General features: G+C 44.4%; 1 protein-coding gene across 3 annotated transcripts in view; it reads left to right on the forward strand.

Annotated features, from left to right (window-relative positions):
* Positions 1–19,061, forward strand: part of LRRC3B (leucine rich repeat containing 3B) — a 300,534-nt gene that overhangs the window by 63,355 nt on the left and 218,118 nt on the right. The window contains exon 1 of one of the 3 annotated variants that reach the window (XM_068234447.1): positions 11,494–11,623. The exons of the other annotated variants lie outside the window; for them this stretch is intronic. The gene's annotated coding sequence lies outside the window, so the exon portion shown is untranslated. Of the gene's footprint in view, positions 1–11,493; positions 11,624–19,061 lie in introns of those variants that run through there. 3 annotated transcript variants of the gene reach the window in all.

The raw sequence follows: 19,061 nt of genomic DNA on the forward strand, positions 1-19,061 counted from the left end.
CGTGAGGATGTAACCTTTTGAATTAATTATGCAGGAGTGTAATTGTATGCAAGAGGAGAGCTCATCAGAGGAGAAGGATGTCAGTCATAGCTACTCGTTTGCATCTTTTGATCATTTCCCCTGCTTTACCGACCTAATTATCAAATGGTTTAGACCAGGTCTAAAAACAGGTCTAAAACATTTAGTAATAGTGAATTCCACTACGATGCAACTGACCAAACCATCAGTAGACTAAAAACCATCAGTATACTAGTCTAAACTGCTTAGTGAATTGAGGCCATTATGGAAAGGTGGTGAATCCACTCCATTATAAGGCTAGACCCACACTACACCAGAATGAGAACCTGGGCGGTCAGAGCAGATCCAGTGTATGATCCACTGTGTCTGTCCACTCCATTGGTCTCTGTTGGTGTCTGTTTGACAGCTAATGGAGACCATAATGGACTGTCCATTTTCTGTGCAATAACTGGCAAAAGTTATTTAGCACATGACTTTGTGTTATGCTAGTTTACATATAATACATTCTAATAATTGTCAATCAATCTAGTGCCTTGAACCTGTAGCAAATTCCCACTGCCTGTTATAAGCAAATATACAATATAATACTCTCTAATCTCATTATTTTTGAATGCAGTATGTATGAATAAGTAGCTGATTGGACATTTAGAGGCGTGCCAGTTTTAAGAATAAACTGCAGTATTACTATATGAAGGAACCTTTCATTTCTGTGCTTATTTGGCAGCCTGGTTCTCATTCGATGTGCATGAATGTAAAAGTAAATCCTCTCATTTACCCAGTTGTATGATTTAATTCAGCGCTTTCCAAACCTGCCTTCAAGTCTCACAAATTTGTGCATGTTTTGTGCATTTCTTTGCAAGTACTTATATCTCTTCAGATTTAAATCCAGCAAACTAAGTTAATCTGTCCAAACCAGGCAGTGGAAGGCGCACAGACCTATTCTGCCTTCATGAGCAGCTTTAGTGCTCCTAAAGTTGAAGCTTTGCCTCAACGCTTCCCTCCCCCAATACAATGCTCTCTGTTTGCCTGACCTAAAAAATATCCATTCATTCAGTTTTGTATAAGCATGGGCATCTGCACATAGGGGCAAAATAGGGCAGACACCCCCCCCCCCTTGGCTCTCAGCCCCCCCCCCCCCCCCCCCCGACCAAACAGCAAGCCCGTCCTCGCTGCCTGTCATGTAGTAGTGAGGCAGCATCAGACTTCCGATCAGCCGGTGACCAGTGAGAAGCAGGCACTAGTACCTCACGGACACCGCACTGATATGCGAAAGTGCCGTTATATGTCACTTCCGCTTAAGCAGCGCGATGTCCACAGGGTGTACCATGCGCCCGCTTCTTACTGGTCACCGACTGATCGGAGGTCTGAGTGAGGCAGCCTCACTGTTACATGATAGGCAGCAGGAATGGACGGGACACATCATGATGAGTGGGGTGGGGGTCCCTGTCACTATCTAAACTGGGGACACCTGTTGTTGGAGGCGCTCACAATCTAATCCCTACCATAGTCCTAGTCTAATGTAACCATTGCTAAATTCATGTATATTTGGCTCCACCCGTGACCACACCCACATCTTGGTCCATGGCCATGCCCATTTTTTGGCACAATGCACAACTCCCCCATCCCCCCTTGTTTCTCCCTGGAAATTTTTGTGCGGGCGCCATGATCCAGAGCTGTACACAGTAAATCAATGCGTATACCCAGAGCTGCTTAAATTTTACTTCCTGCTGTGTACTGCAACTTACTTATGCAGGAAGATGGGCATTGGGGGCTGTCTGTACACCACAGGGGCTGTTTTGTAGACCCTGTAGTGTTGCCATGGTCATAAAGAAGTGATGTTTAAACTTCTAAGCAATTTTAGAAGTGTAAAAAGTGTATAGTTAGCTGCATAGTTAAGAGAAAATATATTTTTTATGACTAGGGCAAGTTCTAGACTGTTTGCTGCCTGAGGCAAACTTGGGAAGATGCGCGCCCTCCTCCCCCCAATTTACTCTGCTTCATTTAATGTTCTCAGTCAGCAAGGGAGCATATGTGACAACTTTAGACATGACATGCTGCAGCTCAACACAATACAACACTGGCTGTCTCGGAGTCTGTGACAAATAAACTGCTCACTCTCAGCTAGTCAGCCGTACTCCATTCCTCCTCAATCAGGACAGCAGTGCCACCTTCCTCCTGCTGTGTAAATCAAATTAAACACCTCTGCTCTCCTGCCTCCCCACTCCTTACTCAAGGTCAGACTCCTCACACAGCACAACAAGCTGCTTTTCCTCAGTGATGACCTCTTCACCTCGCTCGCTCTCCTCTGGCTTCTCCTCCTACTCTGAATACATGCTGTAAGTGTAAACGCACAGTACAAACATGCCGCCTCTGTACACTCTGCGCCTGATGCAAGTGTTTCATGAGAGAACTGGCCCTTTTTATTACTTAAAAAATTGGGCAATGTGATGGCTAAAAAAAGCATCTTTCTGGTTCGATAGCAGCCAGGTGTGATTTTTCATTTTTGGCTGAAACTGAATTTGCACTTCTTCACCAGCCTGCCCTGAAGTCTGTACTGTTTGTGGAGGTGAACTGCCTAGAAACTGCCCACCCTGCATGCCGCTTGGAACTGGCCCAATCTATTGCAGTCGTGACAATGTTAATTGGCACTAATCCAAGTGTATGGTGTAATTGTGTTTTATGTGAACATGTTTTATACACTTACATGTAAGCAAGCTAAGATAACCCTTGCCTGTGGTGTGATGTAATCCTTATGAGGCATGGAACCCACTACAAATTGCAAATCGCTAGCGCAATCGCTAGCGTTTTCAATTAGCGTTTGTAAGCGATTTCATGAGCGTTTTCCGGCAATTTTGGTAGTGATTTTAAAAAGTGGCTTTTTGCCACTGATTGTGATAGCGACTTGCGATTAGCGATTTTCATTGTGATTGGTCCTTTCAAATTATTATAATTTTTTTTTACAGTTTGCAGTAATTTAAAATCGCACACAAATCTCTATGTGTAGCGATTCATGAACGATTTGCCAGCACTTCAACACTTTACATTGAAGCACAAACACTCTTAAAATGCTGTATGTCCCGCGATTGCGATTTTGATAATCGCAATCTCAACTGTGGAATTTACTTACATTTGCTTACATTGGCAGAGCATTTTGGGAATCGCTAGCGATTTAAGGCGCTCCCTAAATGCTCAAAAAAGCGCTCTAGTGGGTTCCAGGCTTTAGGTACAGAGCTGAAGTGAAAGAATTGCCCTTTTCTCGCAGTATATGGATGTAAAGAGGCGCCAAAAGGATAAAATATGCTAAAAAGTTTAAACCATTTAGGTGGCGGTGGTGGACCAGCCACACCAAAACAGACATGATGCTGTTGCTTGAGGTTAAATTATCTTAACCTCAAGCAACAGCATCATGTCTGTTTTGGTGTGGCTAGTCCACCACCGCCACCTAAATGTTTTAAACTTTTTAGCATATTTTATCCTTTTGGCGCCTCTGTACATCCATATATCAAGTTTTCCACCCCTGGTGGAAGGGTGGTACACCCTCTTTTCGTCTATCTACAGAAAGCGACATCTTAGTCCTGAGAGGGGACAGGCCTAATCTCCCCACCTGCCTATACAGTGGTTGCCTAAGTGGTAACCCATGTTTGTAAGTATAATACTTATGTGTCATTATTCCTCCTTGTTCCAATACATACTACACTATACTGGGCTCTCGGCTTGTCTGCTTTACTTTTTCTCACAGTGAATTTTCTGAAATCTATTGGATTTTGCATTAAGGGAAGGATTATTTTTCCCATTTACAGATCCCACATACGTTATGTTTATTATGCCCTGTACTTAGTAGTTCTGTACTCTCTTTAATTTTATTTAATGAATATCGACCACTGAGTTACTTTCTCACCAGACTCCCCAGTCTCTCATTTCCCACTAACTACATCTCATTTTAGCTTTTGTTGCTGTCTGTTCTTTGTAGTTTTTATTTAGTCAGTTATCCACCGTTAGAGAAATTACTTAATGATTCTACAGAAATTCTCAGAGAATTCTCTATAGCTTTGTCGATTTTATTGTGAAAGACGTCTTGCATGCTTTATCGGCTAGTAAGAAGGGAGTGAATATCTCCTAACTATGTGTACACACACCCTGCATTTCTTTGCATACATTGGATCCTCTTCCTCATAGAATGAGTTTTTGTTTAAGTAATGGAAGAAATGAACACAACAGAGGCGCCAGCAAGAATAAAATATTTAAAAACCGTTTAAAAGGAGGGGTGTAGGTTTTTTTAAATATTTTATTCTTGCCGGCGCCTCTGTTGTGTTCGTTTCTTCCATTGATCAAGTCCACCCTGGGTGGAGGGGTGCATCCCCATCTTTTTTTCCTGTCTACAGAGAGCGACATTTTAAATACCTGAGTGGGGTCAGGTTATAATTCTCCCCACCTGCCGTTCCAGTGGTTGCCTTTGTGGTAACCCAACTTTGTGAGTACATCTATTTTTAATTTTCATTAATTCCGTTCCATTCTGACATACTGCACCATATAGGGCTCTCTGTCTCGTTTTTGTCTTCTAAAAGCTTTTTGTTTAAGTAATTTCAGCAAATTATGTAAGATGGGAAGGGATGGAAAAAGTTTTACTTTCTGTTTTGTGCAGAATTATGAAACAATGAGACAAAAAAAAAAAAAAAGAGAAGGAGAATTCTGAGTGTCTAACGCTAAACCATATACTGCCGTCATAGTATACAGAAAGTTTACAAAAAAATTATACAACCTACAGACTGAAGCTGAAAGATCATTTTTAATGGAATTCAGTTACAAAATAGTTTGGATAGGGTTATCATATTATATGCAGTTTTTCCAAAAAGAGGGGAAATCCTGAAATACCTGAATCCTTCAGAGATGTTTCTGACTTGTCTGATATTTAATTTCTTTAACATAACCAAGCAATTTCTACACAATTTCTGCATTTTAGATAATGTAATCTGGCTCCTATTGTTCTATCTTCTTGTCAGGGCTGTGCAGATGGCCCTTAAGTAGGGGGTGCTCGAATTTAAAAAAGGGGTCTCCTGCCCCTACTCACCCCCCCCCAAAAAAAAACACATAGCAGTACCAAGAAGTGGTGGGGGACCTTCCCCTCCCATCCCCCTTGCCCTGCACTGACATGGGACCCCCCCTCCTCCAGAAATGCACAGTAGTACCAAACCAGAGTAGTAAGGCTCTCCAACTGTCCCACACCATCTCCATGAGCCCCTCCGCTTGACACTCGCATTCAGTCACTGAGGTGCTGGCTGCATTCAATGGTGTGGAGGCTGCACGTTCCCTCCTCCTCTTTTCTGTCTCCTTGGCAGTCGCGTCTCCACTTTCATGATGTCAGAATGACAACAACGCTACGTGACACACGTGGCACGTGGTTGCTATAGAAACACCAATCTTCAAGGAACTTCTACTTGTTGGCACTTGAGCCGCCTAGGTCCGTGAGTCTGTCGGCGACTAGTGAGTATAAGTTACTTACTGCAAGCCTGTTGCAACCCTCCAATCCACTACACACCACAGACTCAACATGCATAATAAGGAGGGAGTACAGTGGAAGGGCCTAGGGTAGTGGGTCCCACAAAAGGGGATGCTTGAGCACCCAAAGACAACTCCCCCGCCTCCGCCCTGTGTGTATGTGCCTGATACTTGTAGTGCCACGTGACGGGGCCACTCCTGATTGACCCACTGAAGACTTTGCTTATTGCCAGAAAAGGTTGTATTCAATTCGAACTTCAATTCCAAGTACATTCTTCTAATGAAACAGGTGTTCTTTCCAACACTCTGCTTCTACGCTTTACGTTTTGTTTTCACTCTGATTGCTGTTAGATTTTACCTTCTTTCATTTTGTGTTTAGTTAGGCTTTAAAGCTTTTATTTTTTATTTTGCAGAGTAGAAGAGTGAAAGCTCTATAGACTTTAGGATCCTTATGTGTTAGCAGTCACAGCACATCGGCTGTGTTAAATGGGCTAGCCTGTCTAGTCAGCTGCTGATATGACTGAGCTTTCTCCTGGACAGGGTTGAAGATGATAATCATTATTTGTACATTGCTGTCAATGTGATACTTCCAGACAGGTGACACACGCTCACTAGCTTGGTAAAAATTCATTTTTTATCATCTTAATTCAGCTGCTTCTTGATAACTACCTGCAAAATGACACGCCGTGATGTGTTAAAGGTACCTTTCTTATCAGATCTAACAAGGTTTGCTGCATTTCTTTTTAAATGACATCAAGTTGCTTTTCATTATCCCCTTGCACATCTGCATATTATAATCGAGCATAGCTAATTCACCTAAATACCTGAATAGATTGGCATGCTGACTCTCCCCGCTGCTCTGGGCACCATGGTAATAAACCTGATTAGGCAGATTTATTGACATGTTATTCAACCACTGGAAGCCACACAAGAAATCCCCACCAACAGCTGCCTTTCATCGATTCTGCCTGAGCAAAGCCTGTGTATGTCTCTCTGTGGTTCTGCTCTCTTCTTTGCTAGATTTATTTGATGTGCCATTTCAGATTTGTTTACATATTTGCAGCTGTTGAAGGAGATTCTCACTATTTAACAATCTTCCTTCATATGTAGACGTACTGTATTCCATATGGGTGAACTGATAACTGTCCTGTGAGAATCCGCTCAGCTGCCTGTGCAGGCAGGCAGCCTTTTGACCATTGTTTAAGTTTGCTTGCTGCAGGACTCTGGAAAGGAGACCTTCTGTCAGTTGTGCAGCTTGTGTTGCTGAGGGATTTGCATACATTAGTCATGCAAATCCGTTACCTGCCTTCTTTTGATGACTGGCACTATAAAAGCATTCTGCTCCCAAAATGCTTTGCTGGACATTTCCCTTCCATGGTCTGTTCCTGATGGACACTGCTGGAGTGTCAGCCATTCTCGTTTGTTGAAGTTATCTTAGTGTAATTCGTGGGGATGCACTAGGCAGTTCCCTAGTGCAGTTAGGATTGCATTATCTGTTTTGCCTGTTCCGTCTGTCTTGTGTTTGGATCGCACAAGCCCTAGCGTTAGCGGCTGTGGATCCTTCTGATTGAGTCTGGAGTGTAGGTTGGAACAGCGGTTGTTTCTGCCTACCTCATCTCTTCTGTCTCCTGGGATCGCGCTAGCTACTTTTCGCAAGCGCTGGGGATCCATCTGTTCTGTCTCCTGGGATCGCGCTAGCTACTTTTCGCTAGCGCTGGGGATCCTTCTGTTCTGTCTCCTGGGATCACGCTAGCTACTTTTTGCTAGCGCTGGGGATCCTTCTGTTCTGTCTCCTGGGATCGCGCTAGCTACTTTTCGCTAGCGCTGGGGATCCTTCTGTTCTGTCTTCTGGGATCGCGCTAGCTACTTTTCGCTAGCGCTGGGGATCCTTCTGTTCTGTCTTCTGGGATCGCGCTAGCCACTTTTCGCTAGCGCTGGGGATCCTTCTGTTCTGCTACTCTGTACCTGGATCGCGCTAGCCACTTTTTGCTAGTGCTGTGGATCCTATCTCTCGCTTGTCCCTGTTTTCGTGTGTCTGTCTTGTCTGATTCGAAACGCTTGCTGTAGGCTCGGTGAGGTAACCGTTAAGCAAGCGCTCGCGTTCTCTGTTTCGTGTTTGTCTGTCTTTGGTTAGTTAGGCGTGCTTGTCTCTGTTGTGCGTAACACGCGGAGACCGCGCACGAACGCGTGCACTGTTGCGAATGAGTGCGGTGTTCGCGTTCAGCTAGCATTTGTTATTTTCTTTATCTTTCTCTTTGTATGATTTGCTGTGCCTTTGCTACCCTTGTGCTCTGTCCTGCTCAGTCTTGTGTCGCTATTGGCAATCGCCATTCTTGCGATTGCGTTTCCTACTTCGTTTCCGCCGTTGTGTGTTCGCCGTCGCTGGGTGGCGACTAATTTGGTGGGCACACATTGGTTCTGTCCTTTTGCTCTGTTCCCTGTGGGCTATCCAGCCCTGCCTGATTGTACCTTGTCCCGGATCTGTACAATTCCCATTTGGCATCTGTGGCTGTGCAGCGGCTGTGTTCGCCTGCACTCCACAGCGCCATCTGCCGGTGGGAATTGCCCTCTGCGGGTGCATAGCACCTAGCCTGGGTGTCCGCAATAATACGCTTGTGGAGGAAATCCGCCGCGTCAGCGCACGTCTGGTGCGCTGACCACGGAGACGATTCCGCAATCGTTACATGTCCGCTCCTGAACTCTACCACTGACATTTAATAAGCATCACCTGAACTAGTGACTTCTCTAAAGTGGATCTGAGATGAAAAACTAACTATAACAAGTATCTTGTCTATATATCTTATCTAAAGTTTAAATGGTTTACACAGCAAATCTAGCTGCAAACAGCTTGAACAGTATATGATTATTTCTTCCTGTAATACAATGACAGCAGCCATATTCTGCTTGTCATCATTACACACAGGCTAGCTGCTTTGCAACTCCACCCCTCAGCCTGTGAAAATGCCACTCCCCTCTCCTCCCTCTCTGCCCCTTTGCCTCTGAAATCTCTGGCTCGTAACGCCTCCTCCTCCTAATACTTCGTGAAAAACCTCTTCCTTTCCAGACTGAGCTCCCATGATCACTTGCTACATAGGACTCAGAATACCTAGGCGCTGGAGGAGCTGTGGGCGAGACTTGTTTAGTTTATAGGGAATTAGGGTATTAAAAAAAAGGATTTGGTTTGAGGAATGCCCTTATTGCATAATTGTGCCCCTTACATATGTAAGGGGCACAATTATGCAATGAGTAAAAGTTTATCTCAGATCCACTTTAATAGCAGGTATTTAAAGAGAACTAGAGGTGTGTTTAAAGAATGTTATCTGCATACAGAGGCTGGATCTGCCTATACAGCCCAGCCTCTGTTGCTATCTCAAACCCCACTAAGGTCCCCCTGCACTCTGCAATCCCTCATAAATCACAGCCATGCTGTGAGGCTGTGTTTACATCTGTAGTGTCAATCTCAGCTGCTCCCCCGCCTCCTGCATAGCTCCGGTCCCTGCCCCCGTCCCTTCCCTCCAATCAGCAGGGAGGGAAGGGATGCAGGCGGGGACTGGAGTTCTGCAGGAGGCGGGGAGAGCAGCAGACTGACACTATAGAGATAAACACAGCCAGCTCTGACGAGCTGTTTGTCAGCAGCGTGGCTGTGATTTATGAGGGATTGCAGAGTGCAGGGGGACCTTAGGGGGGTTTGGGATAGCAACAGAGGCTGGGCTGTATAGGCAGATCCAGCCTCTGTATGCAGATAATATTCTTCAAACCCACCTCGGGTTCTCTTTAAGAGAATCTTAATTTGCTTCTGTCTCAGATGTGACACTGGCTGCAAATGTTGTCTTTTAACCTTTTAGCAGCGATGTTATTTAGAGGCTTGAAAGTGCTCCAGGCCAATTTATTTTAGCACATTTATTTTATTTCTTATTTATTACATTTGCTTGCTACTAAATAGTACTGCTGTAATGTGTATTTATGGCCACTTGTCACTAGGGAGCAGTGTGAGACAATAATAGAGGACTTCTGCTTTCAGTTTCTGTATTTTCTGTGAGCAGAGAAGGATCAAAGTATTCCAAAGAATTTACAGTACGAGTTCTGCCGACTGAGGCCAATAGCTGTGCACTTATCTTGAATGTAAAGGAAAAAGAGGCACCCAAGGTATGATAAAACTGCAAGATATGATAAAACTGCCTTAAAAACTAAAATGAAAAAAATGTGAGGTGGCTTACCTTAATTAAGACAAATAATAAACAACAAACTTTAATTTGCACTGGCAACACGTTTCATGGGTCTGTGCCCACTTTCTCAGGCCAAATACAGTGCCAAAAAGTACAAGTATGTGACCTTGGGCGCCTCTTTTCCTCTTTGTGTCACCCACCCTCTTTCTGGAGGGGTGTTCTATTAGGCCAGGAATGTTTTCACCACCCCCATAAGCATCTAGAGTTTATTACAAAGAGAGCAACCAAGTCCAGCCCACCTGAACACCCGAGTGGAGTTGGGCTTATGCACCTCCACCTGCCTGTAGTGGTCAATTGCGTATCTGCAACTTTCCTTTGTGAGTACCACAATTTACATCTTCACCATTTCACCAATGTTGTTACATACTGCGGCATGTGGGCTCCCATTGTGTCTGCTTTTTTCCCTCCAGGGTGTTCTTTGATCACCCTACACACCATAACTCTGTTGAAGCTGCTAATGAGTTAAAGAATAAATACAGTTTTCATAATAGCAGTGCAAGTTTATAGTGCCATTCAGAGTGGCAAGCCTGTTTACAATATAATATATTACCTCTATAGATTTTTTAGGGTGGATTGGGTGACTTTCTAGCTGCTTGACCAACCCTATCAACTGCCAAAAATGCTGCCACCCTACCCTGTGATCATTCTGATATTTTCCACTGATATTCTCTCCCACCGACTTGCTGTATCAGAATAGCAAAATGTGGCATTAGGATGGCAGACTGGTGAACTGGTTGACTGGACCAGGAGGAGATGTGATTTCTGATCAGAATAGCAAAATGTGGCATTAGGATGCCAGACTGGTGAACTGGTTGACTGGACCAGGAGGAGATGTTATTTCTGATCAGAATGGCAAAATGTGACATCAAGATGGCAGACTGGTGAACTGGTTGCTTGGAACAGGAAGAGATGTGATCTCTGATGTCTGCAGTCACCCATAACCAGAAAGAACTGTCATGTGTTCACATCAGTGTCCCTCAGCTGCTGCAGTGTGTGATGGAAGTTGGGGTCTTCTCCTGGCAGCCCAAGAGCCGTGTACTGTCACATAGGGTCTATGTCAGCCCCTTGTGAACAAAAAACATTAATAAAAACTTAAAAAACAACCCCATATTAAAAAAAAGCTCAAAGTGTGGTAATTGTTATTTTAGTTACTCAGCATTAAAGCCTGTAGTTTCTGTACCTGGGGTTTACCGTCCTCCAGGTGCTCTGGCAATAGATTAATTACTACAGGTGCTCTGGCAATTGATGAGTCATCTTATTGCAAGTTTTCTGGCTGATTAAAGGGTTGCAACTGGTGCTGTGGTAGTGAAGGTGTTACCTTTGCTGCAGTTCTTTGGCAGTGGAGGGGTTACAGGGCTGCAGGTGATCTGGCAATGGGAGGGTTACCTTGTTTCTAGGCTCTGGCAATAAAGTAGTTACCTTCCTGCAGGTTCTCTGGCTACTTACAGTGTACCTTACTGCTGGTGCTGCAGCAGTGGAGGGGTTAACTTGCCAATGGTGTTATGACAATGAAGGGGGAACCTTGTGCTCTGGCAATGAAGGTGCTACCTTGTTGCTGGTTCTTTAGCAGTGAAGGGGTTTTAGGGCCACAGCTGCTCTGGCAATGGAGGGTTTTCATTGCTGTAGGTTGATGAGTATAAATGGAGAGCATCAGACTGTGTCAGATGAGGGGAAGCAGCTGGAGAGAAGCTGTAGCAAGAGTCATACCTGCCACTTACCTAAAAATAGAAGCAAGGAGAGTGGCAGACTCCCATGGCTGCATGAAAGTTCCCTGGGGCTGACAGGATGTGATCGATTAGTGTCAGGGGGTGACAATGTAACTCTGCAGGGGCTACAACAGATTGGGCAGCCCCGGAAGCAAGTGGAGTGGCAGGCTCTAGCAGGTCAGTGACTGTGACTGTGTAATGGCTGTTAGTCTGGGAGAAAGGGATGAAACTAAAAACAAGAAATCCCAGGCGTGAACTTAAAGTGAAACCATGTGATAGGAGACCTAGGCAGTGGCGTAGGGGATGCAGAGGTTGCAACCACACTAGGGCCTTAGAGCAAGAGGGGTCCAGAGTGGCCCTCCTTCAATGGCAGTATAAGCTCTTTATTGGTCCTGTGCTGATAATAATCACTATGCTTTGAATAGTGGTAATCAATAACAAACTGTCCCCTCCTCTGCTTACACCTCTCATACTGTGGCTGCTATTGGCAGGTTTTGATGCACCATATCAATTGTTATGTATAGAGTACTTGCGGGGCCCAATGTAAAACTTGTACTGGGGCCCAAAGCTCCTTATCTATGCCACTGGACCTAGGCAAAGTGGGACACCCATGTATAACACCCTAACTTTGCTTTTTAAAAAAGTAAAAAAGGTAGACTTTATCACAACGAGTGCATTATATTGAAGGATTTACACATGCATGGAAAATAATGCATGTATATTTGGAGATGGTACTTGTAGCTTGTTTATATAAAGCCAACTCATACGTTAGGCAATTATGCCCCAATGATCCCATTTTCCAAAGGTGACTAAGGACGATTACTAAAAACATATCTTGGGTCCCTGGGGACCCCCTCCAGGCTATTTTAGCATAATTGCCAAGATGTATGCCAGCATTGCAGGCTTGTAATTACTTTCCTAGCAGTCTGGCACAGGTATGCAATCATACAGTGCATTATATATACATTTATTTTATCATAATTGTACTCTCAGTGCTACTTTTACCTAGAGAAATCAAAGAGCAGCCAAACATAGAGCTGAGCTAATGAGACTGTGCTGGCAGGGATAGCAGTCACAAGGTCTATTACACTTCTACTGGCATGACTGTTTGATGGGTGTAGTGTTACATTAGGAATGAGTACAAAGTTATTATAAGGATAGGGCAAGGGGCTGTTTAAATAATTGAGCTAGAGCTTCAGAATAATTACCTCTAATGTGTTCACACATGTCATTTAAATTATATTTCTCTGTGCAGCTTTCTTACCAGAAAAACAACCATATTTAATATAAGCATTATGAATATGTTGGGAACCCTACGGCAACCGATAAGTAATTAATCAAATTAATGAATAATATGGATTTACCATAACCCGAGGAACCCGAGGTGGGTTCTAAGAATCCAATTAGCATACAGAGGCTGGGTCTGCATATAATACCCAGCCTCTGTTATACCTTCTCCCCCAGTCTCCCCCTATGCTCTGCTATGCCCCATAAATCAATCGCCGTGTTGGCGATGGCTGTTTACATGTGAAGTGTCAGCCTGCCGCTCCCCCGCCTCCTCCTATATAGCGCCGGTCCCCGCCCGCGTCCCTTCCCTCCCCGCTGATTGGAGGGAAGGGACGTGGGCAGGGATCGGCGCTATGGAGGAGGCGGGGGAGCGGCAGACTGACACTTCACATGTAAACAGCCGGCTGGCGACACGCTGCTTGTCACCTGTACGGCGATTGCTTGATGGGGGACAGCAGAGTGCAGAGGGGGGCTGGGGGGAAACAGTATAGCAACAGAGGCTGGTCATTGCATGCAGAACCAGCCTTTGTAAGCTAATTGGATTCTCTTTAATACATTACTGACACTTGCTGCTTTAACTCATTAACAGCTCCAATAGAGTTATCCCCTTTGAGATAGTGCACTACTTTAGTCCTCATTTTGGTAGAACTTGTTGTGCTGTAAATTCTTGGAATGCTTTGATGTCTCTCCCTAGCAGAAAATATAGGAATTGAAAGCAGAAGTCCTTTGTTTTTGTCTCACACTGCCCCCTAGTGACAAGTGGCCATAAATACACATTACAGCAGTACTAATTATTAGCAAGGAAATATAAGGTATACAAAATGTGCTAAAATAAGTTAGCCTGGAGCACTTGCAAGCCTCTAAATAAATTGGCTGCTAAAAGGTTAACTTATTGATGAATTATAAAATAAAAAAGAAATCATTTTTTGTTGAAAATAACTTGCACTCTGCAATTGAAAAAGAATCAAAAAGTAGGTGATAAAGTACTGTCAAAATTATTCGGAGTATTTTCTTGCTTGCTGGTGGCTTAAAGCGGATCCGAGATGAAAAACTAACTATAACAAGTAAATTGTCTATATATCTTATCTAAAGTTTACACAGCAAATCTAGCTGCAAACAGCTTCAATTGTTTATGATTATTTATTCCTGTGATACAATGAGGGCAGCCATGTTCTGTTTGTCACAGGCTTAGGGCTGGAGATGCTATTGGCTTGCCTGTGTGTAATGTGACAAACAGCAATGTTTCTGAATATAGGAATGTCACAGAGAATCCTTGCTACACATCACTAAGGAATATCTGGCAGTGGGTAGAACAAGTAGAGGGGATTCCAACCATGCCTTTATTCTCCCAGGGAAGGAGACAGGCAGCACCTTTATACTGTCCTATACTGCTGACTCATACACGCGTGCAACTTTCTCGGGGTTCCCATTGCATGGGCCCCGTATGTAAGTTTTGCTTTTATGCTATTTTTATGCTGTTTTTACTACGAAAACTCTATATTAAGGGTCAGTACCTATTCAGTAAGGTGTCCTCAGGCAAGACTCCCTAACACTGCAGGGTGGCAAATTGAGCACCTACCAGTGGCTGCAGCTCTTGAGCGCTCTGAGTCCGTCATGTATATGACCTCAAACAGGTATTCTTAGCCACTGCTTAAAGGGAACCTAAACTGAGAAGGATATGGATTTTTCCTTTTAAAATAATACCAGTTGCCTAAATCGCCTGCTGATCCTGTGTCTCTAATACTTTTAGCCACAGCCCCTGAACAAGCATGCAGATCAAGTGCTCTGACTGAAGTCAGACTGGATTAGCTGCAGGCTTGTTTCAGGGTGTGATTCAGCCACTATTGCAGCCACAGAGATCAGCTGGACTGCCAGGCAACTGGTATTGTTTAACAGGAAACATCCATATCACTCTCAGTTAAGGTTCCCTTTAAAGAGAGTCTGAAGCCATAATTAAAATGGCTTTTTCCCTTATATATAGCAGGGGCATGTGTGCCCCTGCTAAAACGCCGCTATCCCGCGGCTGAACGAGGGTCCTTTCCCCTCCAAATCCCCCCTGTGCTGCCCGGGGAGCGCTTCCGTGTGAGGCCGGGCTATGAGCTGCAGCCCTGCCTCACATGCGTCTATCAGCGGCGGATCTCCGCCTCTCCCCCGCCCCTCTCAGTCTGCCTGCGATGAGAGGGGCGGGGGAGAGGCGGAGATCAGCCGCTGATAGACGCATGTGAGGCAGGGCTGCAGCACATAGCTAGAGGTGTACCGAACGGTTCGCCGGCGAACGGTTCCAGGCGAACATTGGGGGTTCGCGTTCGCCTGCGTCAGGCGAACTTTTCCGGAAGTTCGATTCGCCCCATAATGCACTATGAGGGTCAACTTTGACCCTCTGCATCACAGTCAGCAGGCACATTGTAGCCATCCAGGCTACAGTAAGCCCTGGAGCCCCACCCCCCCCTTATATAAGGCAGCCTCCGGCGGCCATTACAGTCACTCGTGTGCCTGCTAGAGAGAGGAAAGGGACAGCTGCTGCAGACTTTTTCTCTTAGGGACAGATTAGTTAGGTTCTAGGCTGCTTTGCTTGTTCCTGACTGATTAATATTGCTTTTAAAGCACCCAGCAACAGCTCTTTTCAGAGCTCAACCTGTACATTTTTTTTTTCTGACACTTTTGTTGCATGCACAGCCTTGCTAATTGATAGTGTGTGTGCCACTGCCAGCAGCCCAGCACATTCAGTGACTGACTGCCTGTGTGTGTGACAGGGAGCTGCACATTGTACTACCCAGTACTGCATACACCCCAGTACCTGTTGTGTTTACTTAACCCACCTCATCACTGCATATACCTAGCTTTGTGTTGAGTGAACCCAGCTCACTGCATCTAACTACCCAGTACCTGTTGTGTTTACTTAACCCACCTCATCACTGCATATACCTAGCGTTGTGTTGAGTGAACCCAGCTCACTGCATCTAAGTCTAACTACCTGTTGTGTTGAGTGAGAACCCACCTCACTGCATCTTAAGTACCTTTACTGTATACTGTTCAGTGAACTTAGCTCACTGCATCTAACTACCCAGTACCTGTTGTGTTTACTTAACCCACATCATCACTGCATATACCTAGCGTTGTGTTGAGTGAACCCAGCTCACTGCATCTAACTACCTGTTGTGTTGAGTGTGAACCCACCTGGCCACCTCACTGCATCTAACTACCTGTTGTGTTGAGTGAGAACCCACCTCACTGCATCTTAAGTACCTTTACCATTACCCGGGGTCACAAATGACAGACTTGCCCGCCTCCATATGATTCTCGTGAAAGGAATGTGGTGTCATCTTTGCCCGCCATAACTGGTTCTCGTTAAAGGATTTAAAGTACATTCATTTCAAATACACAGCAGGGCCTCGAAAGTCCGCCTCCTGTATTGTTATTTTTGGTCACTACCTCGGGGCGGGCGTGCATGCCTACCTGCTGCCCTCCTTGGATGTGTAGTGGTAGCCGTTGCTCAGGCTCCACACCGGATTCAAACCTCTCATTCCCCGGCCATTACCCGGGGTCACAATGGCAGACTTGCCCGCCTCCACAGGATTCTCATTGTAGCGGTACTGAACAAGTACACAGCAAGTAGAAAATGTAAATTAAAAACAAAACGTAAGCTTTTTAACAATGCCGTGGAAAGTTGAGAAGGAAGTCACAAATTACCTGACATCACTGAGTGAGGAAGAGCAATCACGCCATGTTGCGCAGTAGTCCAGCATGGCCGTCACTACACAAACAGCTGTTTGCGGTGCGTTACACAGTGAGTTTGGTGTGTCAGTGTGAAGCAGTACTCTAATTACACTCCCTGTTTGATGTATACACATGCAAGATGTTTGAAAGCACGTTAGGCCTGCAATTTAGCATTCAATGTGATTTCTGCCCTTAAAACGCTGCTTTGCGTCACATCCAGATTTTTCACCGGGACTTTTGGCATGTATCCCACTCCGCCATGCCCCCCTCCAAGTGTTAGACCCCTTGAAACATCTTTTCCATCACTTTTGTGGCCAGCATAATTTTTTCTATTTTTCAAAGTTCGCCTCCCCATTGAAGTCTATTGCGGTTCGCGAATTTTTCCGCGAACCGAACCTTCTGCGGACGTTCGCGAACCCGGTTCGCGAACCGAAAATCGGAGGTTCGCGACATCTCTACACATAGCCTTGCCTCACACGGAAGCGCACAGGGGTAGCAAATCGTGATTTTGCAGGGGGGGGGGGGGATTTGGAGGGGAAAGGACCCTCGTTCAGCCGCGGGATAGCAGCGTTTTAGCAGGGGCAAACATGCCCCTGCTATGTATAAGGAAAAAAGCCATTGTTATTAAGTCTTCAGAGTCTCTTTAAGTATTCAGGCAGTAGAACAGTGGTGTATGGAACAGGGGTGTATGGGGTATGGCCTGCTAATCTCGGCCAGCGACTCATTTCCTTGCATTTGGTTTTTAATAGTGAACTTAGAGTGATTTGCCACCATCTGTTAAAGTGCACGTGAACTCTTGCACAGGACACAGGGAAAAAAAGAGAGAAATGTACCCTGAGTGATTTTAGAGCAGAGCCTGTCTAATTCCCCCTCATCTTCAAGTAATCACAAGTGTAATTTGAGCTCTCAGCTGCATCATCACAGGAATTCGCCAGTCTCAGCAGACACAGCTAAAATGTAAACACAGGATAATAACCCTTTCTCTGCTTCCATGAAACCAGGAAGTAGGCTTACTGCAGATTTATTGCAGGAGTTCAAATACATGTTTTTCTTTAAAGGTTATTATGCTATTGCTTATCTTGTAGAGCAGAGAGGAAGTTCAGGTCCGCTTTAAGGTAACTTATACAGTAAAAAAAAAAGATTGAGAAGCTGTGATCTAATCAGACGCCTTAGTTATCAGTCCCTGTCACTCTTATCACAGACAGACAGGACTGTGGTTATAGAAAGGTCACAAAGGCAGAGGCAAAAGGCTTCCCAATATGAGATAGTTCTTCTTCCTCATCCCCTCACATTGCGTAAAGTTCCCGAAGAGAAAATATCAAATTAAAGAGTACCTCCAGTGTAATTTGTGATCCAAATAAAAGCTATTAACCTTCCCCTTATATTCCCCTAGGCAAATGAACAGCTATATACTGTAGCTGGTAGCTGTTATCCATAACAAATCATATGAAGTATCTGAAATTGGGCATTTAGACTGCTGATAATCACTGCCATTCACTGTCATTTAGTTTCTGCAGCCAGATGGTAAAATGCAGTGTTAGTGTTTGATGAGAGGTGAAACTGAAATGCCTAATAACAAACACCTTTAATCATGCTAGACAAGGATACCCTGTATGGCATTAAAAAGCCAATCAAATGTAAACTATTAAGGCAGCACACATGGATAATACCAATCTGATAAAAGATGGATTTTGAAAGTAATCTGATTTCCTTGATGGACAACAATTTCATAATTTGATCAAAAGAACAATTAGAATTAGCTAGCAGAAGCAGGATCAGCTGACAACTTTACTGTCCCCCAGCTGATTCTTTGTTATTTCCCTCATAGACATAAAACATCTCATGAATAGATTTTTTTTGTGATCACTATTTAAAAGACCAATACTGCTAAAATGTAAAATACATGTGCAGGCATACATACAGTGCTGCCCATAATTATTTATACCCCTGGTAAATGTTGACTTAAAGTTGCTTTTATTCAACCAGCAAGTAATTTTTTTTGACGGGAAATGACATAGGTGTTCTCCAAAAGATAATAAGACAATGCACAAGAGGCATTATTGTGGAAAAAAAAAACATTTCCTACTGTTTATTTAAATTTGAGCAAGAAGTGTCCAGTCCAAAATTATTCATACCCTTCACAAACTGTCACAGTCTGTGGGAAAATCCAAAGTTCTATACCATTCCAAATAGTCCAAGCTCTTCTAAAGCATCCTAATTACCCTCATTAATTGGGAACAGCTGTTTTAATCAATTCAAAAAGTGAAAAACAGCAGCTCTCTGCAGTTGGTTTGTGGACAGTCTTGGCTAAGACAAAGGAGCTCAGTGAGGACCTGCTGCTGCACATTGTGGCTGCTCACAAGTCAGAATAGGGCTACAAGGCTATTTCTAAATGTTTTCCAGTTCCAGTGGCTACAGTGCAAATTATTATTAAAAAAAATACAAGGTGTTCTGCACTGTGGAAAATCTCAGAGGACGTGGTCGGAAGCCAAAAGTGACACCTGTGCTGGCCAGAAGGATAGTGAGAGGTGATAAAGAATCCAAGGATCACCTAGACCATCTTGGTGAATCTGAGCTCTGCTGGTTGCAATGTCTCAAGGCAGAAAATCCA

Source organism: Hyperolius riggenbachi, chromosome 5, assembly GCF_040937935.1.
Source record: "Hyperolius riggenbachi isolate aHypRig1 chromosome 5, aHypRig1.pri, whole genome shotgun sequence".
In the NCBI taxonomy this organism is placed as follows: Eukaryota; Metazoa; Chordata; class Amphibia; order Anura; family Hyperoliidae; genus Hyperolius; species Hyperolius riggenbachi.